This window comes from Schistocerca nitens, chromosome 9 (assembly GCF_023898315.1).
Source record: "Schistocerca nitens isolate TAMUIC-IGC-003100 chromosome 9, iqSchNite1.1, whole genome shotgun sequence".
NCBI classification, from domain to species: Eukaryota; Metazoa; Arthropoda; class Insecta; order Orthoptera; family Acrididae; genus Schistocerca; species Schistocerca nitens.
Window position 1 is genome coordinate 484,215,453 of NC_064622.1, and position 7,834 is coordinate 484,223,286.

General features: G+C 41.0%; 1 protein-coding gene across 2 annotated transcripts in view; it reads right to left on the minus strand.

Moving 5' to 3' along the window:
• LOC126203168 (fatty acyl-CoA reductase 1-like) overlaps window positions 1-6,268 on the minus strand; it is a 141,061-nt gene extending 134,793 nt beyond the window's left edge. For both annotated transcript variants that reach the window (XM_049937409.1, XM_049937408.1), the window contains exon 1: window positions 6,229-6,268. The gene's annotated coding sequence lies outside the window, so the exon portion shown is untranslated. The remainder of the gene's footprint in view (window positions 1-6,228) is intronic.
• Between the last annotated feature and the right edge of the window lie 1,566 nt (window positions 6,269-7,834).

The following is a 7,834-nucleotide window of genomic DNA, read 5'->3' on the forward strand; positions in this document are numbered from 1 at the left end:
ATCCATTGTCATTACCAGCCGAGTGTCACTTTAACGTCTATTTAACTAAAACACGTGATCTGCCAATTCCACAATACGAATGAAATGAAACATTTAAACTTGTATTTCAAAACTAATCGTTGATACTGAATTTATTATCACAAACCTGCTCCTACAGCCACTAAAGGACGAAGCTGAGAGACGGCACATGAGGGACAGGAAGGTGTTCATTTAAGCGAACAGCAATGTGAATATATGGAAGGAATAGCAGGCCATCTCTTGAAGGAAGCAAAATTTTTGTACAAACGCGAGCGTTGTCGTTAGTCCTCACGGTTAAATGCTGCTTCCGGATTAACAAAAGTTACTCAAGTGCCTGAAGATTTGGAGTAAGTCCATTATTAGTTGCATACTCTCGTGTAACTATTACATCTATATTCTGGCCTATAGTATCTGATGCGTCGCAGTACAACAAAACTGTGCTGATTTGGGAGATGAACGTGGATGTATTTCCACTCTGTTTAGGCTTCAAGTATCGTACAAAACAAAGTCTGACATTACACTACCATGTTTAGATCCTTATTATAGGTCTAGTTGTATGATGATACTACGGTTAACCTGTGCAATATGTATCTGAGAACAAACTGCTCTGATCTTTGGTGTGTACTGTGACGGTTTTATTTACATTTTAAATTAGTGTTGATTATATTTCCATATGATATTCGAATGTAGTAAGTTTATTTCCCTTGACTGTCCTTTTTTCCTAACGTCGGCTTTAGTCGGTATTTATCTGGCGAGCAGCTGAAGTAACTCTTGTTTTCTGTGCAGGAGTGAATTGTCGAGTTCTGTTCTTGCGCAAGCAAACGGCTACGCTGTAATACTTGTCTGTGTAACAGCAGACCTTCGTTTGCTGAGTGCGTGCACTGGTTTTCAATCACGGCCTCTTGGAACCAGGGCCACTGTAAATCGCTTACCGATGACTGGCTGACAGAGACGAATGAGTGTTTAGATAAACAGGAACTCCCCGGACATTTGTCTGGATCGAAACTGTTTTCTCGAGTTGCAAAGCTGACTGCGAATTTTATATTGCTTGTCATACTTTGCTCTGTCGTCGGTCTGTGTGAGTGTTAATAATAGCACAAAAAAGTATAAGTTTATGGATCTGCGATAGGAAATCTTGCGTGATTTGGTATGGAATCTGGACCGGAAGACATTCCTTTCTTAGGTGATTTAAGCCGCTTTGCAGTACCTAGAATATCTATTTCTTAGTAGTCTGCAGTTGTTGATTCGAATTTTGTAATATTTACTTAGCCGTCTTGGGTGAAGGAATTACGAAAAACCGTATTTAGCAAGTGCTCTCTAGTGGTGGACAGTTCTAGTGTCGCAACGTACATGAATGACGACTTTCACACCGGCACTCGAAATTTAAATCGTGAACTCCGGACAGTATGTATGCATTAAGTATGATGTCATGTAGTCTTAGGTTGCTTATGATTCGAAGGGTAGAGGGCTGTTAGGGTACAAATGGTTCGAATGGCTCTGAGCACTATGGGACTTAACTTTTGAGGCCATCAGTCCCTTACTTAAACCTAACTAACTACTTAAATCTAACTAACCTAAGGACATCACACACATCCATGCCCGGGGCATTCAGTGATTTTCAACCAAAATCCTGTATCATATCCGTGACACTCTCTCCCCTATTTCTCGATAAGACAGAACGTTGTGCCCTTCTCTAACTTTCTCGATGAATTCCGTTAATCTTACTGTTAGTTAAGGATCCCACACCTCGCGACAATACTTGGAAAGGAGACATACAAGCATAGTGTAGTCAGTTTCTTTAGTAGGTCTGATGCATCTTCTAAGTGTTCCGCCAATAAAACGCAGTCTTTAGGTCGCCTTCCCCACAACATTTGCTGTATGTTCTTTCCAATTTAAGTTGTTCGTAACTGTAATTTATAGGTATTTAGATGAATTTACGCTTTTAGATTTCACTGATTTAGCGTGTAATTAAAGTTTAATGGATTTCTTGTGGCACTCATGTAGATGCCCTCACACCTTTCATTATTTAGGGTCAGTTGCCAATTTTTGCACCATATAGATGCGTTACCTAAATTGTTTTGCAATTGGTTTTGTTCTTCTGATGACTTTAGTAGACGATAAATGACAGCATCATCTGCTCAGATTGTCTCCTAAATCGTATATATATATATATATATATATATATATATATATATATATATATATATATATATATATATATATATAAGGAACAGCAGAGGGCCTACAACACCAGTTTGGGGAACACCAGAAGTCACATCTATTTTACTCGAGGACTTTCCGTCAGTTACCACGAAGTGTGACCTTTCTGAGAGGATATCATGAGTCCATTCGCAATTTGATTACAAGGCGCTTGCGAGGTGCGTTGTCGAAAGCCTGCTGGAAATCTAGAGGTACGGAATCAATTTGAAATCCCTTGTCGATAGCACCCCACACTTCGTGTGTGTAAAGAGCTAGTTGTGTTGCACAAGAAATATGTTTTCTAAATCCCTGTTGACTATGTGGCAATAAACCGTTATCTTCGAGGTAATTCATTATTTTCAAACACAATATATGTTCCAAAATCCTGCTGCATATTGACGTTATTGCTTTGGAGTGACCTGTGCAGCTTTCCAATCATTGGGTACGGATCTTTGGTCTCTAGTGGTTGTATAAGTCTGTTGAATATGGAGCTAGTGCATGAGCATACGCTGATAGGAGCCTAATAAGTATACAATCTGCAGCGGAAGACTTGCTTTTACTAGGTGATTTAAATTGCTTCACTGCTCCAAGAACATCTATTTCTAGGTTACTCGTGTTGGCAGCTGTTCTTAATTGGAACTGTGCAAAATTTTGGAAAAAAAATTTTGTGAAAAATTTTTGGAAGACTGTGTTTAGTAACTCTGCTTTAGCAGCACGGTCATCGATAGTATTTTCATTGATATTGCGCAAAGAAGACATTGATTGGATCCTTCTGCTCGTATATTTTACGTAGAGCGCGGCACTATTTGGATTTTCTGCCACGTTTCGAGACATGGTTTCGTTGTGGAAACTATTATAAGCATCTCGCATTGAAGTCCGCGCTTAATTTCGAACTTCTGTAAAACATAGCCATTCTTGGGGATCAACTTCTTCGTTTGTTAACTTATTTGGTATAAATCTCTCAATTGTTGTCGATACTGTTTCTCTGAATTCAACCCATATCTGGTCTAAAATTACATTGTTAATTTGGAAGGAGTAGAGATTATCTCTCACGAAGGCGTCAAGCGGATTTGTACCTGTTTTTCAAAGAGATATGTGTATATTTTTCTTTTATTGTTGGTGGATATGGGAGTTACGTTATTCATTCTCACTACGACAACCTCATGTTGATTAACCCCTGAATCCGTTTTGATGCTCGTTATCAGCTCTGGATTATTTGCTGCTAAGAGGTCACGTGTGTTTTCACAACCGTTTACTATTCGAGTGGGCTCATGAACCACTTGCTGGAAATAATTACCAGAGAATGCCTTTAGAACAATTCCAGATAATGTTTAATGCTTACCTCCGGCCTTAAACATGCATTTTGCCGGCCTGAGTAGCCGGGCGGTTCTAGGCGCTACAGTCTGGAACCGCACGACCGCTACGGTCGCAGGTTCGAATCCTGCCTCCGTCATGGATGTGTGTGATGTCCTTAGCTTAGTTAGGTTTAAGTAGTCCTAAGTTCTGGGGGACTGATGACCTCCGAAGTTCAGTCCCATAGCGCTCAGAGCCACAGTGCTCAGAGAAATGCACTTTCGCCAACTTATCGACGGTAAATTGAAGTCACCATCAACTATAATTCTAAGAGTTGGGAACGTGTATGTAATTCGACTGAAGTTCTCTTTGAACCTATCAGCGATTGTATCATCTGTGTTGGGAGGTCGGTAAAAGGATCAAATTATTTTATTCCGGTTGCCAAGAATTACCTCTATCGATGCTAACTCGCAGGAACCAACTACTTCAATTTCGCTAGAAGATAAAATACATCTACCAACAACAAACACGCCACCACCAACTGTATTTAGCCTACCATTCTCACCACCGTTAGGTCCTCCACGTAAATTATTAGCACTATCTTCCCGCTACAAACATAACTGACATTCACATTTATGCTACTTTTAGGATTTTAATGTCAACAAGCATTGTCCCATTTAAAAATTCGTAACTGTTGTATGAAACTGCACTTTCGCCAACGTCTCAAAATCTGTGTACTGGCAGCAAATACGTGCCTTTTGTTACAATTTCGCGCTGTCGAAATCGTTATCGACAGTGCCTTCCAGATCCGAAATGATTGCACTGCGTATGTTAAGTGATACACCCTCTGGACTCCCTACGTGGTGGAGTTGTGTGTATAGAACACAGGTTTGTTCTCTGCTGTACTTGAAAACTCTAGTCAGTTGTAACCAGGATAATTACTAACAATGTGCAAGACTAGGGCGCCGCCTAGAACGACAAACAGCAGACATTATTTGCGAATCAAGCAGTGAAAAAATTGACCAAATGAGGAGGAAAAATTGAAAGGATGAGAAATGAAAACACCTCATTATTTTCAAAGGCATAAGGAGCAATTATTTCGTAAATCTTTACTTACTTTGACGAAAGTAAACACCGTGTTACAAGTGGAGGCCGAAATGCACGCGTTTTATCTCACGCAGGCTGGCGTGAGGAGGGAAGAACTATACTGACGTGGGGTCTGGAACATGACAAGGAATTGGAATTCAGAAAGCGGACGCAATTAGTTTGATACTTAACTTTAATCCATTAATGATGAACGTCGTTCTTGACGGTACATGATTCCCAATATTATCTGCTCAGAATACATTCGTAGTAACTGGATATGGCGCCTTGCTAGGTCGTAGCAAATGACGTAGCTGAAGACTATGCTAAACTGTCGTCTCTGCAAATGAGAGCGTGTGTAGACAGTGAACCATCGCTGGCAATGTCGGCTGTACAACTGGGCGAGTGCTAGGAAGTCTCTCTACACTAGACCTGCCGTGTGGCGGCGCTCGGTCTGCAATCACTGATAGTGGCGACACGCGGGTCCGACGTATACTAACGGACCGCGGCCGATTTAAATGCTACTACCCAGCAAGTGTGGTGTCTGGCGGTGACACCACATAATCAAACAGCGAAAAATTTGACCAAATGAGGAGAAAAAATTAAAAAGATGAAAATTTAAAACACCGCATCGTTTTCAAGGGGTTGCGGAAACTGTCGAAACTGCTAACAATAGTGCCATCCTGGTCCGAAATGACTGCAGTGCATGTGCTAGGTGATTCATCCTCTAGATTCCCTACATGGCGGAGTTGTGTACATATAACACAGGTTTCTTCTCTGCTGTACTTGAAAACTCTAGTCGGTTGTAACCAGGATAATTACTACCAATGTGCAAGACTAGGACGCCGCCTAGAGCGATAAAGAGCAGACATTATTTGCGAATCAAGCACTGAAAAAATTGACCAAATGAGGAGCAAAAATTGAAAAGATGAGAAATGAAAACATCTCATTGTTTTCAAGGGCATACGGAACAATTACTTAATAAATCTTCACTTACATTGACGAAAGTAAACACATTGCATCTACCTACCTCAAAACTATAGCAGCAGCTGCTGAGCACAAAACGGAACTATGATTCATCCATGCCGAGCGCTGGAACGGGGGCGTGGGATTTCTTACGATCGTGTTGCGACTTGATTGATACCATACCTTCCTGAGTCCCTATCTTTGTTTTTGCCTCTGTTGATATTTGCCATGCGTCAAATGAACTGAAGACTGTCGGCAGAAGATGAGGACGTTCGATCATATTAGTTTAATGATCAAAAGAATAATAGGATATTTGCATTGTTGTGCCGTTGTATGTTGGTGGTTTCGGGGGGGGGGGGGGGGCGGATGGATACTGGGAGAAACCAATGGTAGTAAAAAAGAGGGGGCGTCATTTTTTTCGATTCTCGCCTAGAGCGGCAAAACATCTAGCAACGGCCCTGCTTGTACCACAGTTTCTTACACACTCTTCTGCACATTGTCATGTGTGATACTTTCTTGTTGCTTTCATTGAAATAGTTAAACACATATATTAACAATTTGTTGCAGCTACACTATTTGTTTTAAGTAGTTGAGTGCAAAGGCCTGGGGAGGAATTCTACAAAAATAAAGGAAAGGAAAAAAATGCCGCGACGCCAAGATGTGACTTACGTTCGGCGAGGGCAATGCAGCGACGTGCGGCGTACGACAGGTTTCACGGCAGTGATGTCAGTTCTTGTCAAAACATCGATCTCCACCTCTCATTAGCATTCCGAGCAGTTCCGGTTGCGACACTAAAGCCGAACGCATTATCCTTGTCGATGTATTGAGGTCAAACGCACCGGTCACAGTATTAACATGCGGAAAGTTTCCTGGTTGCATATGTATGAGCCATTCCAACCAGTGCCTTCTTTTAGTCGAGATATAGACCAAATTTTTCCTTTCATGAATTCTGTACAAAATCTCTTCTTCAGCAGTTCGATCTGCCCAAGTAAGCTTTAACATCGTTCCCTTATGGCACATTTCAAAAGTTTATATTCTCCTCTAACCTGAATCGTCCCTTGTCCTCACTTCACTTACGGAGAACGTAACGCTCCATACAAACAACTTCAAAAACTACTTCGTATCACTTAATTTTGTACTCGATGTTAACAATTTTCTCTTTTTCTGAAACTCTTTCCTTCTTGTTGTCAGTCTGCATTTTATATATTCTCTGTTTCGTCAGTCATCAGTTATTTTACTAACCAAACAACAAAACCCATCTACCACCTCATTTAATAATCTAATTCCTTCAGCATTGCTAATGTAACTCTGGTGCATTTCATTACCGTTGTTGCACTTTTGCTGTCATTCATCTTACGTAACCATTTTGCAAGATAATACCTGTTCCGTTCACCTGCTCTTCCAATCACTTACTGTCTCTCGCATAATGTCAGTGTCATCGGCAAACCTGAAAGTTCCCAATTTTGTTATTAATTTCCAACACTGCTTGCTCAAAGTGTAGACTGAATACTACCAGTGGTAGGCTACAACTCTGTCTCAGTCCCTTCTCAGTTACTACTTCACTTTCATTTTCTTCAGCTCCTATAGCTCTAGTCTAGTTTCTATACAAGTCATAGAAAGTTTTTCGTTTCCTCTGCTTTATCCCTATTTTCTCGAGAATTTCATAGTTAGTGTTGCAGTAAGCATTGTAAAAAATAGCCGGCCGAAGTGGCCGTGCGGTTAAAGGCGCTGCAGTCTGGAACCGCGAGTCCGCTACGGTCGCAGGTTCGAATCCTGCCTCGGGCATGGATGTTTGTGATGTCCTTAGGTTAGTAAGGTTTAACTAGTTCTAAGTTCTAGGGGACTAATGACCTCAGCAGTTGAGTCCCATAGTGCTCAGAGCCATTTTTTGTAAAAAATATCTCTAAATCTGCGAATGTTGTTAATGTAGTTTTGCTTTTCTTCTGTGTATCTTCTGAGATGAGTCGTAGTAGCTTCTGTATGTATCACGTTTTCTTACACTGCTCCGGAAAACTAAAATCATCTTCCCCGGGATCAAATTACACCAGTTTTTCGACTGATCTACAAGCACTTCTTGTCTGTACTGTACAACCATGAGTTTTATCATGTCACAGTGGCCACTGATTACATTCCCTCCCAAATCTAGTATTCTGTAAGCCGGAGGCCTCTTTGTAATTGTATTGTGACTTGGATGGTGTATTGCACTGTACTCTGTTGCGGAACCATCTGTTGTCGTTACACACGTACACCGGACATCTCCAGACACATTCACAGC